Source organism: Puma concolor, chromosome B2, assembly GCF_028749965.1.
Source record: "Puma concolor isolate L17-30 chromosome B2, mPumCon1.1.hap2, whole genome shotgun sequence".
Lineage (NCBI taxonomy): Eukaryota > Metazoa > Chordata > Mammalia > Carnivora > Felidae > Puma > Puma concolor.
Window position 1 is genome coordinate 74,172,087 of NC_141671.1, and position 24,615 is coordinate 74,196,701.

Below are 24,615 nucleotides of genomic sequence, written 5' to 3' on the forward strand. Positions count from 1 at the left end.
TGTGCTGACAGCTCAGAACCTGGAGCCTGCTTCTGATTCTGTGTTCCCTCTCTTTCTGCCCCTCCCCCGCTCACACTCTCTGTGTGTGTGTGTGTGTGTGTGTGTGTGTGTGTCTCAAAAATAAATAAATATTTAAAAAAAAGAAATCTGAGATTGCTCAGAAAGTGGTATATCAGAATATTATGATACTATGATTTGCTTTTCCACTGCGAATTAAAGAACTCTAATTAACCGGTGTATTTACAAGATTCCCTAGAGAAACAGAACTAACAGAAACTAACTAACTGACTAATATATATATGAAAGAGAGAGAGATTGAGAGAGGGAAAGACTGATGTATTTTAAGGAATTGGTTCATATGATTATGATAGAATCTGGCAGGTAAAATCTTTGCAGGGCAGGCCAGTAGACTGGACACCCAGGGAAGAGTTGCTGTTGCAGCTTGAGTCTGAAGGCAGTCTGGAGAAGGAATTCTCTCTTTCTCAGGGAATCTGTCTTTTTCTAATTAAGGGTTCAACTGATTGGATGTGTCCCACCCCATGGAAGGTAATCTGCTTTACTTGGAGTCTATTAATCTAAATGTTAATCTCATCTAAAAAATACCAATAAAAAATACTGGCGTTTGACCAATATCTGGGTACTGTAGCCTAGCCAAATTGACACATAAAATTAACCATCATCACTTCCAATGGTGAAACTGAATCGCCTATTCAGAAGAATAACCAAATGAAGGATACCTGATAAAGAGATGAATAATGTACTAAAAAAAAAAAAAAGCTAGATATTAATGCATGTGTGTGTGTGTGCACGTGTGTTTATTCACACACACTTAACATATGCCTGACATTATACTTTGGCCCAAACTCAGAACGATAAACTACAAAGTTGAGATAACTGCTTAATTGATATCCTCCCATTTTACCATTATATATAAAGAATACTATTTCAAAACAGTAAGACTTAGAACTGCATTTTTATTTCTTCTCACATGTTTCCTGAGTATTGTCCCATTTAGGGTACTGTGTAGTAATTGATTGTAATTACTAATGGTAATTATTAATTACTAATTATTGATTACTCATAGAATGCTTGATTGCATATTAATTGGCTACTCTTTTCTCAGACTTCCTTTGAATTGGGGCAGTCCTTTGACATTTGGAACAAACTTACCTTATTCTTTTTTGGTTGTTGAAATCACTTAAGCAACACTTACATTTCACACATGTTTTCCAGGAAACTATTGCTCATATATTTAAATTTTAGTCAGTATATTAACTGAAACAATTATGTGTTGAGCATATCATGCTGACAGTGTGCAATGACAGTTTGAGCAATGTGCACTGACAGTGTAAGCTGATATTCATATTAAGACTAGCTGACAGTTTGTAGTCGTTATTATAAGTGGCATATGTTAGAGTTATCTCTAAGAATGTTAGGTGATATTAAGAGAAGAATATAAACATAAAGATCAATAGTCAGTTTCATTTGTTGTCCATCATCATGTTTAAATTATAGTGAAATGTACCTTAATATTTTTAGTCTAACTGTAGAATTTAAACAGATTGCTGTTGAGTGGGGGTTTTTACATGAAGATTCCAGATAATCAGCATTCACTTAGTATATGGAAAACCCACTTCTCCCATGTGTCTCCTTTACTCTCACACTACTACCATACTCACAAAACTCCTGACACTGAATGTGGGGATCCACCCCCCAATCAAGGAATTCTAGGATATCAGCTGGATGTCCTAAAATTTAACTCAATTCTGACACTGTGTACTTGGAGATAACATCAGATCCTGAAAGAGGACTTAAACAATCTCCATTCTGACCTCAGCCTGTACTTTCTAATTGATTATGTTTTTTTCCAATTCATCTCTTAACTCAACACAAGAGACCCAGTGGGCAAAGCATACTGTGATAGGAACTGAAACTACCTTCTTACGCATTGGAGACTGCCCTGACACTAGCAAGGTCCCATGTGGCTGACCCCCAAATAAAGATCAACCTGACCTTTACTGCCCACCTGCATGTACCCGCCAACCTTTGTTTTCCTTATATGAACACAGAAGTATTTTCAGCACTTTGGAGACAGTCTTTGAGATACTAGTCTGCTGTCTTACTGGTGTCTGCCTCACTGAAATGAACTCCTTTCTTGTTTCACCACCCCTTATCTCTCTGCCTTTGGATTTTGTCAGCAACAAGTGGCTGGCTCTGGTCTATTTGGGACCGCTGGAGCCAGGTGCTCTTGCACTTCTGTGTTTCAGTTACAACCCATAGGTTAGGGACTCAGTTCTATAAGACTCCCTCCACTTCATATGCTAATTACAAGTAGTAGATCCCCAGGTTACCCGTAACTTCTGTCTAACTTGACTACAAATTAGAGGTTCCCATGACCTTCTCTCCTTAGATTCAACAATTTGCTACATCAGCGCACAGAACTCAGGGAAACACATTCATCAATTTATTAAAGAATATGATAGAGAATACAGATGAATGGCCAGATGAAAAGATGTTTAGGATAAGATATGTGGGAGCACTCTCCCCAAGCATGGCACTCTCCCTGAATCTCTCTGTGTTTGCCAACCTGGAAAGTCTCTGAACACTGTCCTTTTGGGTTTTTATGGAAGCTTCATTACATAGGTATGACTGATTAAATCATTGGCCATTGGTGATTGAACTCAGTCTTAAGTCTCTCTCCCCTCCTTGTGGGTCAGAGGTCAGGGATGGGGCTGAAAGTTCCAACCCTAATTACAAGGTTAGCTCTACTGGCACTCAGCCCTTATCCTTATTTTACCTACAGGCTTTCTTAAAAGTCACCTCATTAACATACAAAAAATACCATGATTCCCTCCTGTCAACATTTAGGAAATTCCAATGTTTTTAGGAGCTGTGTGCCAGGAATGTGTGCCACACATCCCAGGAATGGGATGAAAACCAAATATATGTTTCTTATTATAAATCACAATATCACACTTAGTAAACCTAGGAAATATACATAATACTCAAAGTAATAATTCCTGTCCTTGTAAATGTTTCTGTATCATATTTAAACTTTTAAACATTAGACTGATTGGTTTTAGAACTGGTTACTTTGTAGCCAAAGAAGTAATGACCAGGAAATGAAAAATGGGTGAGTTTGATTTCCTTTGTGGACTTCCAAGCTGGAGTCTGAATATTTATGGTATGTTCCAAGTTACCCCTTTCTCTCACCTCATCCTTCCTTCCCACATGTGGGGCTAGCTGCTTTTTATGCTGAGAAAGTTTCCCTGAAGATGTGACAACTTTCGGTTCTTTTTAATGGCCTCCTTACCACTACCTCCAACAAAGCCACCATTTTAATAAAGCAGGAAGGGGTGCGAGAATAGAAGGGGAAAAAGGAGACAAGGCATAGAGTAAAATGGGACAACATAATTAATGACTGAAGGTCACAGGAGTGATACAGAATTCACCTGGAGACCCCTGTGGCATGATCAAGAAAGCCGAGATCTTTGCCACCTCTAATTGTACTTTCCTCACTTTTTTTAATGTATGTGAAAACTAAGGAACAATCCGCCTTCCTGGCTCACAAGTGTTTATAATTTATGGAATTTCTCTAATTATCTGTGGACAGAGTAAATGACCTACCATACCATCTTACTTTGAATCATTTCTTTTGACTTTCTTGAGAGATCTCGTGCTTATTGCCCCACTGGTCTTCACAGTCATTTGTTGAAGGTTGTGTTAATTTCCTATTGCTGCTGTGAAAATCACTAAATACCTAGTGGCCTAAAACAACATAATTTTATTTCCTCACAGTTCTGGAGATCAAAAGTCTAAAATCAAGATGTCAGTAGGTCTGTGTTCCATGAGGAAACTATAGGGGAGAATCCATTTACTACCTTTTTTCAATTTCCTTGGCTATGATCCCTTCTTCACATCACTCCAACATCTTGCTTCCATGTTCACATCTGCTGCTCATTCTGATCCTCCTGCCTACTGCTTATAAGAATCTTTGTGACCACATTGGCCCAATTTGGATAACCCATGATAATCTTCCCATCCCAAATTCCTTAACTTTAATCACATTTGCAACATCCCTTTTAACATATAAAGCAACATATTCACAGGTTTTGTGGATCTAAGACACAGACATCTTCAGGGGTCATTAGTCAGCCTATCACAGGGATTAAGAGGGCATGGGTCATTATCCAGTTTAACAGAGAGAAAAACTGAAATAACAGGTGTCACAGAGAGTTTTATGAAGTTCCACTTGGAGTTCGTGGAAGAGAAAGAGCTAGGATCCAGAGCTCTAGACTTTTAGATCATAGGAGTTCTCTTTGATCCAATTGGAATTCCTTGGACTGTCACCCTGCCAAGCAGACACTTTCATTCTTATTACATTTCTATGAAGGATAAGCCAGAAAGTCCGTGACAAAAAACTAAAACTCATTATTTCATAGTTAGTTGCCCCTCAGAGTCATGAGATTTGGACTGGGCACTCTTATCCCTGAGACAAGTACAGTACTATTAATAATTTGCACCTCTTAGATCAGAATTGTGAGGGTCAGGGCACCTGGGTGGCTCAGTCGGTTAAGCATGTGACTTCAGCTCAGGTCGTGATCTGGCAACTTGTGAGTTCGAGTCCCGCGTCGGGCTCTGTGTCTCCCTCTCTCTCTGCCCCTCCCCCCCCACACTCTATCTCTCTCTCAAAATAAATACACATAAAAAAATTGTGAGGGTCACTAAATGGCATGACAATTTCTCGCTGCTGGCTTACTACCTTAATAAGTATTTGAGCAATCAAGTAATTTTTGATTTTGTGAGGTTATTTGTGGACGTTTCCTTAGATTGATCATGAGCAAAATGTTGGGCTGACAATTACTAAGTACAATGAAAAGATAATGCAAGAGTCAACATGACACAATTATCTGTATCCTACCAATTAGAAAAGTTATAATTGATGAGGTAAATGACATTATAATAGGAACATATTTACAAATGAATTGACCATTTATAAAGTTAATTCTCCATTTGAGAATTACTCACATGAGTACTACTCTGCCCTACTTATTATCTAACTGATTTTTGGATATTATAATTACTAAATAATACAATGCAAATACAGTGAAAGTCAGTTATAAATGACAAAGCTGATTTTGCAATACTGTATTGGAGAGTTGATCAATCCATAGGCAAAATCACTGACAAATTAGAAATGGCATAGTGAAACTGCTTAATTCTGATTAAAAGAAAATAATAAAGATAATCACAAGATAGAGGCTTCTAAAGAGAAAGATTGGTTATCAAATGATTAACAAAAACCCTTGGGGAAATTGATGAATATCTCAAATATTTTTGTACTCTTTATGATCTTGTGGTAAAGACCAAATAGAAAATGAAGGGGGCACCTGGGTGGCTCAGTCAGTTAAGCATCTAGTGTCCAACTTCAGCTCAGCTCATGATCTCACAGTTCATGAGTTCAAGCCCCATGTCAGGCTCTGTGCTGACAGTTTGGAGCCTGGAGCCTACTTCGGATTCTGTGTCTCCCTCTCTCTCTTCCCCTCACCCACTCACTCTCTCTCTCTCTCTCTCTGTCTCTCAAAAATAAATAAACATTTAAAAAGAAAATGAAGAACACTGGCATTCATGCCTTTCATATATGATGTGATTGAATTCTTTTTTATTTTTGTCCATTCTAAGAATTAGGTAGAATTTCAATTATATTTTGAATGTTATTGAATATAAAAACACACACCATCTTAATTTAGTTTCATTTTAAAATAATATATCATTTAATGTTTTTTAATTTATTAATTTCATTTTTATCTTAAATAATTTACTTTACATAGTTTTTCCCACTACGATTGACCCAACATAATAAAGACTTTCTATTTTTCAAAGTCTGTAGCCCACCTTTAATGGGCAGGAAAGCATTTGAAGATTTCTAATTTCAACCATCAGCATATGGTTGCAATGCACAACTTAAGGCTATGAGTTTTGGGTAGGGTATAGAAAGTTTTAAAGAGATCAATGTGACGAGTGACAGTTAATTGAGCTTCTGGTGAAGACAGTTTTCTAACAGACCTTCTTGGGTCTTCCTGGAAAAAAAAGTGGCTTTAGAGAATAGACAAGACCTCTTAGAGGATTTACAGGAGCCAGAGAAACCCTTTAGAGGTCCCTGAAGTGAGGTAGAGTGTGTGGTCACTTCTGACCAGCTGCCATAAAGCCAGTATCATCAGCATGATTCAAAAGAAGGGTGAGCCAAAGTCCTTCAGTCATGGTGAGGCCTTCTAGTGGCCCAGATAATCAGAAGGGTTTGATTAGACAAAATCGATTAGAGATGCTGAAAAGACAGTTAACAAGAACATCTTTTGTTGTACAAAACATTGGCTAGTAAATTGTTAATGTACCTATGTGAATTGCTTAGTAAGTCTGTGTGTACTTAACAAAGAATATTTTTGGATTCTTTTCAACTATGTTCTTTCATTCGGTTCACTGAATTTCCTAGTAAGAATAATTTTAGATTTTGTAAAACAGAAATAGTTGATTTTGGGTGAACACAGTTGACTATTTGGAAGTTTCTATAGTAATGTTCTATTAAGAGATGTTTCTTTGTTTTGTTTTATTTTGTTTTAAATAGTATGCTAATAAGCTGGTTTGAAAAAGTGATGGCTGAACAGGAATTTGTTCCATCTTGAGTGTTTTCATAAAATTTTGCAAACCATTCTGTTATTCATCCCCCCATCATTTGCTTTCAATCTCTGTTTCTGTCTTTCACTCTTTCTCTCCCTTGCTCCCTCTATCTCGCTCTCTTTCTCTCTCACACACACATGTAACACACATATAGTCAATTTGTTTGTTTGTTTAGCCTTCTGGTTCCCCTGCTAAATCATGACTTCCCTAAAGGCAGGAGCTGTGACCTATTAATAATTCAAATTCTCTTAGTTTAAAAGTGGATTAAACGAATCCATGAATTTAAATAATTGTGTCACAGTTTCACAGGTGGCCTTACTTTTTCTTTCTCAATATCTGGACTCATTTACCTTCTCTAAAATTATAAAGCAACAATTTGTACATAGGAAGATAAATCTAATTCCAATTATTTAGCAATGTATACCTCCTAGAGAGAAGGAAATAAAATAAGATGGTGTTCTATTATCATTTTCAGATTTATGATTTGTTCTAATTGATTATATACAGATTATATGAAAGGAAGACCAAATAATAGTTGAGAGCCTAGGGTCCCATGTTGAAATAAAATTCTGAGTGATAAAAGTTGCTGTAATTTACTACAATTTCCTGAGTATCTATAGTGTATTAGTTTTTTTGCTAGATATTTTACATGTGATTTTTATACCAAATATGTGAGATGTTTGTAGCCCCTTTTTACAGAAGAAGAATTTAAACTTAGTAATTTTTCCCGTATCACAGAGAATAAAGCTCATAAATGGCAGAAACTCAGAAGTTAAACTCAGGGCAGTCAGACTCTGAAGTATTCTGGTATGTCCTGGCTCTTTCATATTCTCGCAAAAGTTACACTCAGTTTGGGCTATGGGAGAGTTAGTCGAAAGCGACCATTCATTAGCTGCTAGTACTTCCTTTGGGGTTAATACATAGTGTCCTCTCTCAACAAACACTTCACCTTTGTCAATTCTGAGTGAAGTAGCATCTGTAGTCACTGGTGACCACAAAATCTTACTGACTCATCTTGTAGTGATGTAGTAGGTTTGCACTCTCATTAAGTACAGAAAGTCTTTAGGCATAGCTAAGTCATCCCTCCCCTCAATTAGGCCTTTTACATGTGGTGCTCTGGCAGTCTGTCTGCCTCTCTGTTCAAAGTAGAGAGGAGGTTACCCACGTATTGTGTTTAGCTTGGATCTGGCAGAATAAAACAAGCCAAATAATCCTGGCAAATACAGAGACCGCTAGGTTTGCATTAGATCCAACTATTGTCTGAATATATATAAATAGACTTTTCTTTGTTGGAAATAGCTTGAGTTTATATGCTACAGTGTTCTGTTCTTACCTGTAACTCATGTAATTGCCACTGCGGATCCTTTGCAGCTATGGTATCTGTTTCTGAGTCTTGTGGGCTTGATACAGATCCTGCTGTCTCCCTGATTTTTTTAATGAATGCTTTGGGCTGACAACTCAAAAGACTGTTGAAGCATTGCTGCCTCATATATGTAGTGTGTATATCTCCATAACACCTCTTCCAAAAACATGAGCTCATAAATGGAGATTATTTATCAACATTTATATCAATCCCATCAAGTGGGTGAAAGCTAACTGTCATTCTTAAATTTAACACCCGTGTGTCAGCATCCTGGTGTTGCATTTACCAGGACTTTCTCCATTGTCATCACCCTTCCAGACACTGCTTCTGTCCCCCTCTTCCCAGCCCCCTTGTTAAATCCACAGATGCAGAGTGAAGCAGGCACCCAATTGGCAAGAGACTCATACTGTATTACAGAGTTGGCAATAATTAGCTGTGTGAACTTGAATGAGTTACTCAGTATCTCTGGGTCTTAGTGTTCTCGTTTAAAAATGAGAGACTCAGCTAATTGACACCGAAGACTCCTTTCAGCTCTGACATTCACTAGTTTTACTGAAAAATGACAAGGAAACATCAATGATTTCTCATTAAACCTTAGAGGCTTAACAGGTTTTTAGGCTTTCATTTGGTCTTGAAAGCAGAGTTAAGGGAGCAAATAACTCAGTCTCCTGAGACTGGGCTCTAAGGAATGGGGTGAACAAGGCATTCCTTTGGGCCCCATACCTGTCTTGCGGTCTCTGTCATTGCTGTATTTTTCCTTCCCTTGCCTTGACAGAGCATCTGGTCTGCTGCCCAGAATTGCCCTTACTAACCCCTCTTCCTTCCCAACTGCCTCTGCTGTTTCCTTAATCCCTCGCCCAGACTGTAGCAGTAACCAGCCAACTAGTCTCCAACTTTCTGGCTCTCACAACTCTACTGAATTTTATACTTTGTTCCAGGTGAAGATGCTTGAAATGAAATCTGTTCATGTCACTGTCCTACAACAAAAATCAAACTAAATAAAAATGCTGAGAGTGAATTCCCACTGACAACAGAGTTGAAGCAAACTCCATTTACCTTTATAATTTGGCTCAAATATTATTTTCCAAAAATAATTCTCAGTACTCTTCACACAATATATGTTCCAGCAAACTGCCTTCACAGAGATCCCTACCGATGTACCTTGATGTGATGGACATTTCTGTTCTTTCCAAGAAAATTTCTAGAACTTTTCAACTACATTATTCTAAATCTTGGTACACCCAATCATATCCATTTTTCAAGATTCAACTCAAATATCACCACAACCTCAAAGTTCTTTATAATATTCCATTTCAAAATACTATCTTCAGGGTCGCCTGGGTGGCTCAGTCGGTTAAGCATCCAACTTTGGCTCGGGTCATGATCTCACAGCTTGTGAGTTCGAGCCCAGCGCCAGGCTCTGTGCTGACAGCTCAGCCTGGAGCCTGCTTCGGATTCTGTGTCTTCCTCTCTCTCTGCCCCTCCCCCGCTTGCACTCTGTCTCTGTCCCTGTCTCAAAAATAAACATTGAAAAATATTTTTTGAAAATACTATCTTCATTTAATGTCCCATAGTATACTTACACTCATCCTATTAATATCTATTTCTCTTTTGCACTCATACTGCCTTACAAATAATAATATATTAATAAACATTTGATGGGCAGGTAAATAGTCTATCCATAAGAGTCACAGACAATTCATCACCAACACCTCTACCATATTAAAATTCTAAGTGGGAAATTGGAAGGGGTGTGTTAGAATCCTTGGAGAAGGGGGTTTGTAAATGCATATTTGTTTTGATTTCCTTTGTGGACATAATATTCAACTAATTTTGAAATTGCAACTAACTCTAAAAGAAGATTTTGATATTTAGTTTTTAATAAAATAACTTATAGCTTCAAAAATTAAGCACTGCTATATTTATTTATTATTCGTGAATTTTGCTATTAATTCTGGATTCAAATTTTCATTGGTTTCAGGTTACATTTCTGTGTAGTAATATCACCAGGCTTATGCTGACCACAAATGCTACTTTTCAATAAGAAGCTTCTCCTGACTCCAAGCAAGGTATGTTCTTACTCTGCCTTGGAATCCTTTGTTTTCCTTTAGTTATACTAGCACATTTGGCTGCAGACAGGAAGAGGTTATGTTCTTGTCTTCCCCATTATATATTTCTTCCTTATTCATCATTTTTTTCCACCCACAAACTAAAAGTATTCTTTGCACAGAGTAAGGAACAATGACAACAATAATAATAACAAATGATGAATTGAATTGTATTTCTTAAAAGGAAGCTTGTTTTCCTGTTTTTATAAAGTTTTAAGATCCCAAATAGTTGCCAAAATTTGAGAACTTGTCTTTGTTGCTCATCGTATCATTTCATCATTGTTTACTTTATTTCTTAGCTGAATGATCCTTTCCTTCATCTTCAAATAGCTTCTCTGTTTCATAACACATGGAATATGTATTAAGCTGTCTACTTTTGTTTGTGTTTGATATGGCACACTGATTTGATTTTCCAGTTCATATCGCTAATATAGAAATTATCCCATCCAGGCTCATCCAATATATGTGTGGTCTATTTTGATGTTGCTTTGGAAATAAACAATGCATTTACCCTATTTCTGGTGAGAGTTTCAAGAAAAAAAGTAGATAATATGCAGATTTTAAAATAGTTAGTTTGTGTTTTCAGAATTTATGATGATGTTTTTTTTTCTTTATAAAACATTTTAAAAATCAGCCTTTGGTGGGAAAGATTACAAATTATGTGGGTTGAGACAAAGAGAGTATATATCAGATGGAGTTTGTGTGAGCACACCAATGACTACATTTCCTCAAAGGGTGATTCATTTTTTCCTAAGACAATTTATTTTACTTCTCTGCAATTAAAATTTTCTTTTCATGAGAACAATGGAAATATGTACCAGGAAAAAATTAAAACTACTAGCAATATAAGTACTGTTTGGGGATTAAACTTGGAATTTAAACCTTTATAATATAACTCCATCTTAATTGAGTAAAATCTATGAGCACTTGCATGCCCTTCTCATAGGAAAGAGCTTTCTCTTTAAATTGAGGAATTAAGGTGATATTTTGTCTGTTTTTCCTATGAGGGAAGAAATGGGTCATAAATAAAAATGAGATTGAAAAATTACCTACAAGATATTAACTTCTTTAATGATGCTTGTCAGAACAAAAGAATATACAGTCTCATCAGTAATATTACAAAATGGGCTAAAACAATATGCCTAAAATAACTGTTTCTGTGCTCACACCTTCTGCAGCAGAAGGCTAACATTCTTAGTTCATTCTCCAGTTAAATGGTGGCTTTCCTAAAGGCTGCTCACACAATAGTTTCTAAACTATTGTCACTATGCAAAATCTGGCCTCTTTGGGTCCTAATGCCTGAAGACTGCTGCCTATAAATCAACTTAGACGTAAATCTGCCTGCTGTCATTGCTGATGATGCCTATCATGAGAACAACAATGTCCCAGCCAACGTTGCATTCCCCATACTTGCTTTCAAAACCATAGACCTTTTGGAATCTAGACAGGGAAGGAAGAATGACCTCACTTGTTGCCTAGTCTGTAAAGCAGTTATTGATTTATGCCCAGATGTTCATAAAATCTCCAGAGTACAGTTGTATCTTTTCCTGTCTTTCAACCCTCTTGCGGAACTTCAAAGTCTCTTGTGGAAACATTTGTTTCAGTTTTTGTGTTTGTCAATATTTAATTGTCCCTTTTGTGCATGGGAGTGTGCAGGCAGGTGCTTCACTGTGGTGGTGGTAGATTATGCTTCAACTTGTCTGTCTATTCATGACCTTCACTGTGTGACTTTACACTTACTGACTATATGGTCAATAGAAATTTATTCATTTGTATCAATCAGCTATTTCTGCATAATAAACACCAACAAAGTATCTTAGCAGCATGGAACGATTAACATATATTTTTATAGAGGTGTTAGTCACTGAGGGTCCGATGAGTGTTTAAATAGGCTCGACTTGGTGGCTCTGCTTCTTGTTGCAGATTTATGAGTTAACTGAGGAAAGGGCTCTGTTTCTTATTTCTTTACCCTTTTTGGACCACTGAACTCACCTAAGTATATATTTCTCATGACAATGGTAAAAATACAAGAGTCAGGCGAAGATGTGCAAGACTTCTACCCAATTCCATTGCCAAAGTAAATCATATGGCCAGGCCCATAGTCTAAGGAAGGAAATACATGCTTTGCCAACTGGATTCCGTCTTTTGCAAAACAGCTCATCAAATTTTCCCCCAGCTTTCTACTGGACTTTATGTTTCCTTTTCTGCCTGAATTTTAGGGAAATTTGTATTTTTGCTCAGAGTCCATTCTTACGCTTTCACCAACATTTAACTCTCAGACAATAATTTTTTGTTTCCATCTAAACCAAAGCTATCTTTTATTTGAATTAAGGTGCTTTTACCCATCCCCCAAAAGAAAATAGTCATAGTTGTCCTCTTTACTAGTTTTCTATCTCCAAATTATATCATTCTCCTCATTTTTTTCATATTGCTAGATTTATTCTGATGTGAAATGAGGAATTCCTTGGTCAAATCAGTGATTTTTGGATTATAGTGATGGTCTATAAGTCATTCTGTTAATCCACTAATGATGAATTTAGCATATTCCAATCCATAAGGAAGACAAATACATATCCAGTACCAGTGTGAATACTGGTAAATACAAGTTACTGTCCTCTACTTTATGGAAGTAAGTCCATGTAAGCAACCTATCCCCAGGTTGTTAGCTGATTCCCATGGTGACTGAAGCCATATCAGGTGTTCACATTGACCTCTTTATTAATCTGGTTGGGCATTCAGTAGTGACAATATCTAGATCAGTTTGATGAGAAGATATCCATTATTTTGAGCTGTTCATCAACTCCATTCCAACTACTATTACTAATTTGTATATGGACCCATTAAATAACTATTGTAGCTGAAGATTAAAAAAAAGACTGATAACCATAGGACAAGTCATATTTTCCACCATATTTTTTATGAAGTTCAATAGGTGTTCACATTGGACTTTCAATTCTGTACCCATTCACCCATTCTGAGAGCTCCATTAACATAGATGAAGCATTATCTTCAAATTCCATATCCACTCTGAAAGATCCATCTCCACATATCTTGACTAGTCTTCCCATTTTGTTCTTTCCACATACCAGACCAACCTGACAACCCACTGGCATTGCCTATGAATTGGTATATAATTCCAAATTATGTTATCTATTTTTCTATTAAGAATGGGAATCTACATGTATTGCCTGAAATATGCCCACTGCAATGATTTTCCTTTACCACCCTGTTTCAAGTTACCCCTGAATGGGCTGTAACACAGCAGTATTTCCCTAGTTCCCATGCTACCATATGATGCAGACCCACTATAGAGCAAGTTTGATATTTTCTTCCTTTCTCCCCTGATTGTAGGTAACTTCACATGAAGTCATAAGAGGGGCTGGGGAAGGGTCTGCAATACAACAGGAGAAGATATAGTGAAAATCTGATCTATCTGCTCAGACAACATACTTGTATCTTCTGACTTGTTGAAACATGATATTTCACGGGTCATTCCACTTAATCATGCTGATGCTGTATTCACTTATTCCCATGGCTTATTGGATTAGCTAACATGGTTTGCTATAATAGTCATTTTCTTTTCTTTAGTCAGGCTTTCAGACTCTACCAGGGTTAGGTATCAATCAAATAACTGCTTCTCCAAAGAGAATAGTTATCCACACAGGAAAAAATAGCTTTTCCCCAAAACTTTTGGGGAGGAACCGATTCTTCTATTTGGGCCAATTAGAGATGCAGTTTAAACATCTTTATTTGTTACAGATACTTTGATTAGCATTGGTTCTACTGACTTACAAGACTTAAGTCGAAAAACTAATTGCATCACAACTTGAGTCTGCTGCAGAGCAGTCTCATGCTCTGGGTTTCACTCCCAGCTAGTTGATATATGTGTTAAGTTACGTGTAAAAACACCACACCCAAATGTGGTTTATGTTACTTTCTAAATCTAAACAGTGGGGAGTTCCTGGGTTGCTCAGTCAGATAAGCATCCCACTCCTGATTTCGGCTCAGGTCATGATCTCACAGTTCTTGAGTTCAAGCCCTGCATTGGGCTCTGTGCTGACAGCTCAGAGCCCGTTTGGGATTTTCTCTCTGTCTGTCCCTCTGCCTTTCTCCCACTCTCTCTCTCTCTCTCAAAATAAATAAATAAACATTAAAAAAGAAGTAAAACTGTTAAAAAATAAATCTTAAAAGGTCCATTATATGTTGCATTTTTCAACAACTGGTAGATATTAACAGGTAGAGTAAACTGCCTTTTTCCTAGAATAGATATCCATACGTATCACAGACCACTGAATCTCTAGAAATTTTACTGATAAATTTAATTTATTATTTTTCAGGGAGTTTACTGCCCACCCTCTGACATTCTTGATATAAGGCATCTAGAGTAGCTAGTACTTCCTACTCACAGGTGCAATCATAATGTCATCAGTGTCATGGATCAACATGATGTTCTTTGAGACATTATGTAGTTGATGTCCCTGTGTCCTATATTATGACACAAAACAGAAGAATTAACTTAGCCCTGAGGTAAGACAATAAGGTTGTCCCTGCCAGGTAAAAATCAAATGACTTCAGATATGCCTTGCTAATGGCAAAAAGCTTATTTGCCAGATCAATAGCTCCATACCACATGCCACTGGCTATGTTGATTTGCTCCAGTAAAGACACACATCTGGAGGAAAGCTGCAATTAGAATCAAACTTTGATTACATTAATAATAACCTACAGTCATAGATCCATCCAACTTTTGCATTGACCAAACTGGCCAATTTAAACAAAGATGAGCTATAGATCATCACCTCTACATCTTTCAAGTCATTGATGATTAAAGTAATCTCTATAATTCGTTCATAAATGCAGGACTGGATTTGATTTAGTGTTTTGGTAGGGAGGAGTAAATTTAGAAAGGTCCATTTGGTATTTCTACCATATTAGCCCTTAGTCCATGAGTCAGGAAGCCAGTTTGTGCATTTTTTCCCATTTGCTGAGTCCAGCTATTTCAACTATAAATATAGGAATTGACATGTGGGAACACCACAGGATGTGTTCATTGATTAAGTGGGCCCCATGTAAGAGATTCAGACTAAAGCTCCTTTTATCAATTGCCTAACTTCCATATGGACTACAGAACTATTTTGTTTCCCCAAATTAGCATTAATTCAGAGCCAGTATCCCTAAAGTCTGTTACTCTTTTCCAAGTTCACAGTCATCATATGTAAATAGCTTCAGAAACCTTTGGCAACATCTTGGAGAAATATTTATAGTATATATTAGTTTTCTCTTGTTGATGTAACAAATTACCACAAATTTAGGGGCTTAAAATAACACAAATATATTATCTTACATTTCTGTAGGTGACAAGTCTGATATAGGTCTCACTAGGCTGAAAATAAGGTAGAACTATGTTCCTTTCTAGCAGCTTTAGGGGAAAATCTCTCCTTGCCTTTTCCAGCTATAGAGGCTATCCTCATTCTTTGTTTCCTGGCTCTCTGCCTCTGTCTTCAAAGCCAGCAACATTGCATCTCTCTGGCCATTCTGGCTAGCCACATCTCCCTCTGCCTCCCTCCTCTGCCTCCTTCTTCCATTTTAAGGACTCTTGTAATTACGTTGAATTTGTCTGGATAAAGGAGAAAAAAATGTCCATTTTGAGGTTAGCTGATTAATAATCTTCACTCCACTTTGTCGTATAATCTAACAGGCTTCATGGATTAGGACAAGGACATCTTTGGGGAATCATTATTCTGCCTACCACAATACTATGGCCTTATTGCAGAGTACTTTCCCAAGAAGATCAGACTCCTCTTCTATACAGGACTGCTAACTGGTAAGAAAACCAGGACTTTCTATGTTGATAGTTCAAATAAATTATCTTTTCACTGTGCCTAGGGACTTTTTGGTGATATGGATGAAGTAATACTTTAGTAGACTGTGTTATCCCTTGGCTCACCATAACCAATAAACCACTCTGATTGATTTCATTATGTCAAAACACTCTAGTTTCCACTCTATCCATGATGCCTATTATTACAATGTTGGTGCCTGCATTGACTCTGATGGTTAGTCACTATTTGCTGGACTCCTTTGCTACAGAATTCCATCATCTCTATTAAACTCAGGAACCAATTTCAATTGCAGTATCTGTCATCATAATTCCTAGCCTATCAAGGACGGCCATCATGGAGATATCATGGATGCTATTTCTCTTATTATTTAATTTCTTAATGCCTTAAGAATTGAGTGTTTCCTGGGTCCTCTGATGGATGAAAGGGAAGTCTATTGATACAACATAACTTCAGTCCACAATTCCCATCCCTATAACCCTTGATTCCTACCAATTATGCCAGGGAAATTCTGTCATAAAAATTTCACTGAATGAAAGCCACCGTTAAAATCAGGATTCTGGCAACCAAACTAATAATCTATTGAAGTCACTTCAAGCTGATCACAGTAGCACACTAAGTCAAGAATCTTCATAAAATGCACCCATATTAATAAATTTATTCTTCCTCTGTGATGTAACATTCTTAGAATCTCATCCTAGACTTGTTCCTTAGGTTACAGCTGAAATGAATTAGCAAAATATTGCCAAACTTTAGTTCATAAATCTCTTCATAGAGAAGATTCTGCACTTGTCCTGCTGGAACATATTGATATTTAACTACTTATAGATTTGAGATTAATGGATGGTGTTTGGGTGGATTATGAAGAGAATAGGATGCTCTTTGTGAAGCAATCCTGTCAGATGAAACCATCACAGGGGTTTTAATGGAAGGGCTAATCTATTTAGATAGGAAAAGAGAGCTTACCTCTGCTGGTAAAAGGAGCTCAAGAATATCAGACTCTACATAAGACACTCCAATCACATTTTACACACTCCAAATAAGATCCTAAATTAAATTAAGAAAAAATAGAACTTTTTTGAGGCTGTGTTTTCAGCTTGAGTTTTGAGATTTAATTTTTGAATCTAATTCTAAACTATGTTTTCTCCGAAGCTACTAAAACAGGGATCTGAAAACTGAAAACTGTAGCCCATGGCCCAGGCAGAGAAAGGCTTAGATGTTTTTAAAGAGTTAAAAAAAAAATAAAAAGGATACAGACTGTATGCAGCCCCACAGATCCTGAAACATTTACTATCTAAACATTTACTATCTATTACAGAAAAAAATTGCTGAACCCCAACCTAGAAAAAAAATTATCTTAAGGTTATAGAGAATTCAAAATGAATTAAAGACTTAAACATAGGACCTGAAGCTATAAAACTAGAAGAAAACATAACAAAAATTCTGTATACTGTAAAGGATTTTTCACCTCTTGAATTACTTCATTTACATCTTTGATAATCATTGCTATTGCAGTTGATCTTTTTTAAATCATTCTTTTTAAACTCTCCATTCTCTGTTCTCTAAATTATTACATCCCTCATTAATTACATATTTTTTGCTTATTGTGTAAAAAGCCATACAAAATGTGAATTTCTCCTTTGCATTGCTCATTGTATTTGTTATATTTAAACAAGCCTTCAGATGAAGTTTGAAAATCAGTATATCATTTTTTTCACAATCTTCTTTTTCCTCCTTTTCTAATTCATCTCATATTCTTGCCTTTTTATTTAATCTTATTTTTTCTTTATAAAACTTGATTTCTGTTTTGTATAAGCTATGTCATACTTTTTCCCATTGAGCATGCAAAGTAATTTACTTAACTATTAATTTGTGTTCTGTTATTGAAGTACTTTAAAGATGTTATATTTCCCCGAGTCTTCCAAAAATGTTGTCTTTTATTCTAAAGAATTTTTATACCTATTACACTGGGCTTTTAATATTTATAAATTCTTGATCTAAGGAAATATGACCAAATGTCTTGCCAGTGATTTGAGTATATGTATAATCCTTGTTCAAATTCTTTGTCAACCTCAGTGCTGGTGGAATTCTCTTATCATTTTATAATTGCTGGATACATTGCTGTAGACAGTTTATACCTCCATCCTCAGTATCTGACAGGGTTTATTTAATACAATGCTGCTGTAATAACTTAATCTTCTGGTATCAAACTGAAAATCTTAGCATATCAAGTAATTAAGAACTTTTATATACAAGTATATATTTATATCAGGATACTAATGTCTCTTCTCACATCCATGGCATGTTTCATGTGAGAAAAACATCCTTAGTAACATCAGCAGTAGTGTTTAGCTCTTTAATTATGTGTAAGTGGTAAATTGAGAGAAACCTAACATACTTGTTTAAAACTATTATACAACAAACCGGTTTTTTATTAATAAAAAATATATACATACCCACACACGTAGACTATAAACTATTTCAATAGTATAGAAAAAATGCTCACAAAAGATAGTTATACATTTTTATTTCCAGAACTTTCCTTCAATCCTGTTTACACATCATCCTGTTCAACTATAGTATGAGAGAGGATATAAAAAATATGTAGCAACAATAAAAATATTATTTAACTTACAGAGAACTATCCAACTTTATTCCACAAATTTACAATTTTATTTCTTAATTTTGCCCTCATTTTAGTCATGAGTTCCTTGGAGAAGGTTATAAACTAAAGACGTCTCCAGCACCATCTGGTGTAGATTATTGCAGATGTTGCTTGTAGAGAGACAAAGGTCTGCGGTACTGATCCTCTGTAGATCATCTAATCCTGTACTACAGAATCCAAAGTGTATCTGTGTTCTGTATAAAACACAAGAATGCTGAAAGCCTGCCAGAGCAGCACAAAGCTTTAATCAATTCACTGTTTCTTGTTGAGGATGGTTTTGCTTCAGTGGGCAGAAATCCGATTATCCTTAAAAGGCTAATAGTAAAGTTGTCTATACCCTCTGATAAGGGTTTACTGACTGCATGGCTTTTCCAATTTCAGTTTCCTTACTGAAATATGACCTCCTCCCCTCTTCCACTGAAAGGGAAAAAAAAGGGTTCATTTAACTGGAAATGAGTGTCAGGACGAACGGAACATGAAATCCAGTATTTATTCATTCTGTCAGCAAAAACTATGATTGCATAAATGTGTCAGACACTGTAATAGGCATTGAAGGATCCAAGGATGTATACATACCACTTTAACCTCAGGATGCTGCCAGTCCAATAGTGAAGGAAAACCAAGATAAGACAGTTCATTAGCACTGTTGCAGGGACATAAACTACATTTCTTTTATTTTCTTACCAGTGAGATGAAAAAAATGAAAGTTCTAGAAAAGTGGCTTAAAATTACAACATGTTTTCCAAGTTTGAAACTATGCATATGTATATATATATATATATATATATATATACCCACATACATTCTCCCTCTCCCTGTTTTTTTATCCGCTCTCTCCTTTACTTTACTTTTCCTCTATTCTTATTAAAGTTTCAAAAATAGAAGAAACACTGATTAATTATATTTTATACACCTTGATAAGGCAACCCTTTCACATAATATAAGGCACTGATATAATTATCCAAAACACTTTGAGATTCTATCACACTTCATAAAGTAAAGAGGAATTACACTTTAAAATGTAGTGACTTTTTTATTAGGGATCAAATCTTGCCAGAGGACAATAAAATATTGGAAACATCAAACAGAAAAAGAGAAAATTGTATTTAATCTAAATCATACTGGTAAAATACAAGAAATTAGGAAATGTGGGGTGTTTCATATTTCTTTTCCCTAATCTTTCATGCCTGTTTAAACTGAATTTCCAGTATTCTTCAAAGCATGATGAATTTCTTCAAGAATTATTTTGAAATCATGGAACAGAAAGATGTGTTTTACCCAGTGAACCATGAAATGAGTCTTGGAAGTATAAACTTCCTCTGAACACTTTGGACTTCCACTAGAACCTTTACAGAATCACATCTGTTTTAGTTCAATAAATTTATCTCACTTATGAAAAGTCACCGTTAGAGAGAAGGTTTTGATTATACAGGCACTAGTTTTAAAGATTCACCTTTATTGATAAGCATTCATTATATAAGGCTTTTTTTAAAATAAGAATTTAAATTTAGATAATTCATATGCTTTTGAGTTTGAACTTACCAACTGCAGTGTCTCCTCTCAAACATATTAGTGAATGGGTTTACAATGTACTTAAACACAAAATACTTCTAATTAAAAATATACGTGGGGCGCCTGGGTGGCTGTCGGTTGGGTGTCTGACTTTGGCTCAGGTCATGATCTCGCGGTCCCAGAGTTTGAGCCCCACATCGGGCTCTGTGCTGACAGCTCAGAGCCTGGAGCCTGTTTCAGATTCTGTGTCTCCCTCTCTCTCTGACCTTCCCCCATTCATGCTCTGTCTCTCTCTGTCTCAAAAATGAATAAACGTTAAAAAAAAATTAAAAATATATATATATATACGTAGCAAGACCTTCCAATAATGACTATGTGAAGAAGCCAGTGATTCCAACCATAGATAACAATTTCACATTTTAAAAGCTAGAACAAAATATTTTAAAACTGTGTGTAGGCATTTGAAAATGAAAGAGTCAGTCAGAAACTTGTAGTTTTTACTCCTGAGCAACTGCTACATTGGATAAGAATGACAAATGTATGGCTCTCTTGTTTGAGGGGCTCTGTGACCCTTTTTCCCCCCAGTTCAGGAAATGGCAGTACGCAGTATCTCTGGCTCAAGGTGCACGTGACAGTCCTGAACAGCAGATAAGCTGCTTAACATTGCAAACACACGGAGGCCCGAGGGCATCTGCTGCAAAAGTGGACAGAAATTAGAGAGTACCTAACTTAAACAGAGAGAATTGCTCCTGGTGAGATTTGCGTGTTTGCTGTTCTTTTAGCATGTTGCCAAACCCATGTACGGTTTGGGAGGCTTATGAGCAGAACTGAGGTTCATGGTAAGATTGGGAGCAAACTCTGGAGGCAAAGAAACGTCTGAGACAGTAAGTTTCAACATCTGAATATAAATTCTGCCTGGTCTTTGAATCAATACTAAGCTACACAGATTCAGGGGAAACTCTCAGGAGCCCAAGCTGAGAAAGGAACGTCTGGCAGAAGGAAAAACTGAGCAAGATTATCAACAGTTGCCCACCATGCCAGAGAAAGATTTCTCAGTTTGAGTCTTGGCAAGTTAAACAGCTCCTATAACAAAATACAGGCAACAATTTTCACCAGGAAAAAAAAAAAAAAACACACAACAACAACCGGATCCCAAAATCTTCAAAACACAACGACCGATGGAACATGAATATGGGAATCACACTCAAGAAAGAAAGCAGTCATTAGAAATTGACTCCAAATGGACCCAATAGTGGGGTATAGCAGATAAAGGCTTTAGAGCAACTATTTCAAATTTGTTCAAAGTGCTAAAATATGCTATGAATTAAGATTTAAGGACTAATTTGATACTAATGACAAAAAGATAAGAAATCACAATAGGGAACTGGAAATTATACAAATGAAATAAATATTTTCCAATGTAAACAACAGAGAGAAGAAAAGATGTAAAAAAAAAAAAAGATGAATAATGCGGCAGAGACCTGTGGGGCCATATTTAATCATGGACACTATACTTCGTGGAGACCCAGAAGGAAAGGAGGAAAGTAAGAAGAAGGCAGGCCATTTTTTTTTTTAAAGAAACAATGGCTAAAAAACTTCCCAGATTCAATGACAAACATTAATATAAAAACAAAACAATATAAATGCAAAGAAAATTTCACATAGCCACATTGTATAAAAGCCAAGCGTAAGAAGAAAATACTGAAAGCAACAAGAAAAAATGACATAATATATATAGCAAACAATAACAATTACTGACTTCTCTTCAGAAATAATGAAGGCCAGAAGACATTGAAATGTTGTATTCAAAGTACTGAAAAGAAACTGTTAATACGTCTATAACTTACCAAACTAATCTTCAAATCTGAATGCCAAATAAATATTGAAACCAGAGAGAATTTATTGCTTGCAGAATTTCACTTCATGAAATACTACAAGAAATCATGCTGAAGGGAAATGGTACCCATGAGTAAAATGGATTATGCAAGAAAAAAATGAAGATCATCAGAATTGAGATATTGGTAAATGTAATACATACATATGTAATACATACATACATACATACATATATGCTTATACTCACATATGTACATGCATAAATATGTACAATTTTTCTCTAAATTTCTCATATCACTGATTAAAACAAAAAGTCTCACACTTTAGGTAAGAAGTATTACTAGAGACCCAGTGAGATGTGATAGTGATAAGATTAATGCAGCAGAAAATATTTAACAATTATAAATGTACACTTGGTTATAAACAAAGCTCCAAAATACATGAAGCAAAATTAACAGACTGAAAGAAGAAATAGAGTGCCAGTCATAGTTGAATATTATAATACTCCTTTGTCACCGACAGAAAGAGTAGACAAAAAAAATCAGTAAGTATACATATAAAACTTGAGCAAGTCTATAAACTAAATTACCCTAATACACATAAAACAGTCCACCAACTAGAGCAGAATATACATTCTTTTCAAATATACATAGAGCTTACATAATTCTATGTTAGAGGTTCCATGTGCTATAAAACATGTCTCAGTAAGTATAAAAGAATTCAAACCACATAGATTGGGCAACAACAAAATTAAATTAGAAACTAATAACAAAATTATACCCAGTAAATAAAAACAATTTGGAATTCAAATGACACACATTTAAATAATCCATGGGTCTAAGACAAATTGGAAAAGATATTAGAAAACCTTTTGAACTGAAAATGAAAACACAACATGGAAACATTTTGAGAAGCAAGAAGTAAAATTAATGTGTGTAAATATGAGAAAATAAGAAAGATCTAAAGATCAATGATCTAAGCTTCCACCTCTAGCTAGAGAAACAAAATAACTTAAATTCCAAGGAGGCAAAGGAATAAAACAATGAGAAAAGTAGAAATCAGTAAAATAAACAGCCAAACTAAAGAGAAAATTCGGTGAAATCAAAAGATGATTCTTTGAAAAGATCAATAAAATTGGAAAAAAATCTCTTAGCTGGTCAAGAAATAAAGAAAAAAAGGCACAAAAAATAACATTAGTAATATTAGTAATAAAATTGCTAACTAAAATCAGTAATAAGGGACATCAGTACAAATCTCATAGCCAGCAAAAAGATGCTAAATATTATGTACAAATTTATGCCAGTCCATTTAACAGCTTAGATAAAATAGAATCCTTAAAATTCCTTAAAAGCATTGTTACTAAAAGTGACTTACAAAGAAAGAGAAAACATAAACATTCCTATATTTATTAAAGACATTGAATTTATTTTATTTTTTTAAATATGAAATTTATTGTCAAATTGGTTTCCATACAACACCCAGTTCTCATCCCAACAGGTGCCCTCCTCAGAGCCCATCACCCACTTACCCTCCCTCCCACCCCCCATCAACCTTCAGTTTATTCTCAGTTTTTAAGAGTCTCTTATAGTTTGCCTCCTTCCCTCTCTGTAACTTTTTTTTCCCCCTTCCACTCCCCCATGGGCTTCTGTTAAGTTTCTCAGGATCCACATAAGAGTGAAACCATATGGTATCTGTCTTTCTCTGTATGACTTATTTCACTTAGCATAACACTGTCCAGTTCCATACACGTTGCTACAAAAGGCCGTATTTCATTCTTTCTCATTGCCAAGTAGTATTCCATTGTATATATAAACCACAACTTCTTTATCCATTCATCAGTTGATGGACATTTAGGCTCTTTCCATAATTTAGCTATTGTTGACAGTGCTGCTATATAAAGAATTTGAATTTACAATTAAAATCCATTCATAAACAGAACTTCAGACCCAGATGTTATATATGGTGAACTTTTTTCATGCCTTCAATGAATAAATAATTATAAACCAACTCTCAGATAATAGAGGAAGAAATATTTTCCTACTTACTCAATGAGGATAGTATTATCCTGATACAAAATCAGAGAACTATCTCAAGTAAAGATTATTAAACACAAATATATCCTATGAATATAGGCTCAGATATCTTAACAAAACATTAGAAAATCATATCCATCAACATAAAAGAATGATTAGTAGGCAGCTAAAAATACTATTATCTCTTTTTAAAGTAAATCAACACATTCTTTTCAATTGTTTTTTCTCATACACTTTACTTTTTTTTTTTTTTTTTTACAGCTACTCTGCTGTAGCTCTGTAAAGGCTCTGCATTATGCCCCTAGCAGCAACCTTTCACTACACCTTCCTTCCTATTCATCTTACTTACATGCTGCTGGTGACTTTATCTTCCTTTTACAGAATGTGCAGCATATCACTCTTCTCTTCAAAAACTCTAACTCGCCATTGTCTCCCTAAAAAAATCCGCACTTCTTAGTCTTTCAATAATTTGGTGTTAGTATTTATTGACTTCATAATCCCCGATTCCATAATTGCACTTTTTTCTCACTAAACTTTGATTGAGACTGTTTCCTTTATCCAATAATACTCTTCCTGATTTTAA

The 24,615-nt window shown here is 35.6% G+C and overlaps 1 long non-coding RNA gene across 13 annotated transcripts in view; it reads left to right on the top strand.

Moving 5' to 3' along the window:
- The window catches only part of LOC147581049 (uncharacterized), a 530,577-nt gene that overhangs the window by 413,731 nt on the left and 92,231 nt on the right, over positions 1-24,615 (top strand). For all 13 annotated transcript variants that reach the window (XR_015251357.1, XR_015251355.1, XR_015251346.1 and 10 more), the window contains one exon: positions 10,020-10,107. This is a non-coding gene — a long non-coding RNA (uncharacterized LOC147581049). The remainder of the gene's footprint in view (positions 1-10,019; positions 10,108-24,615) is intronic.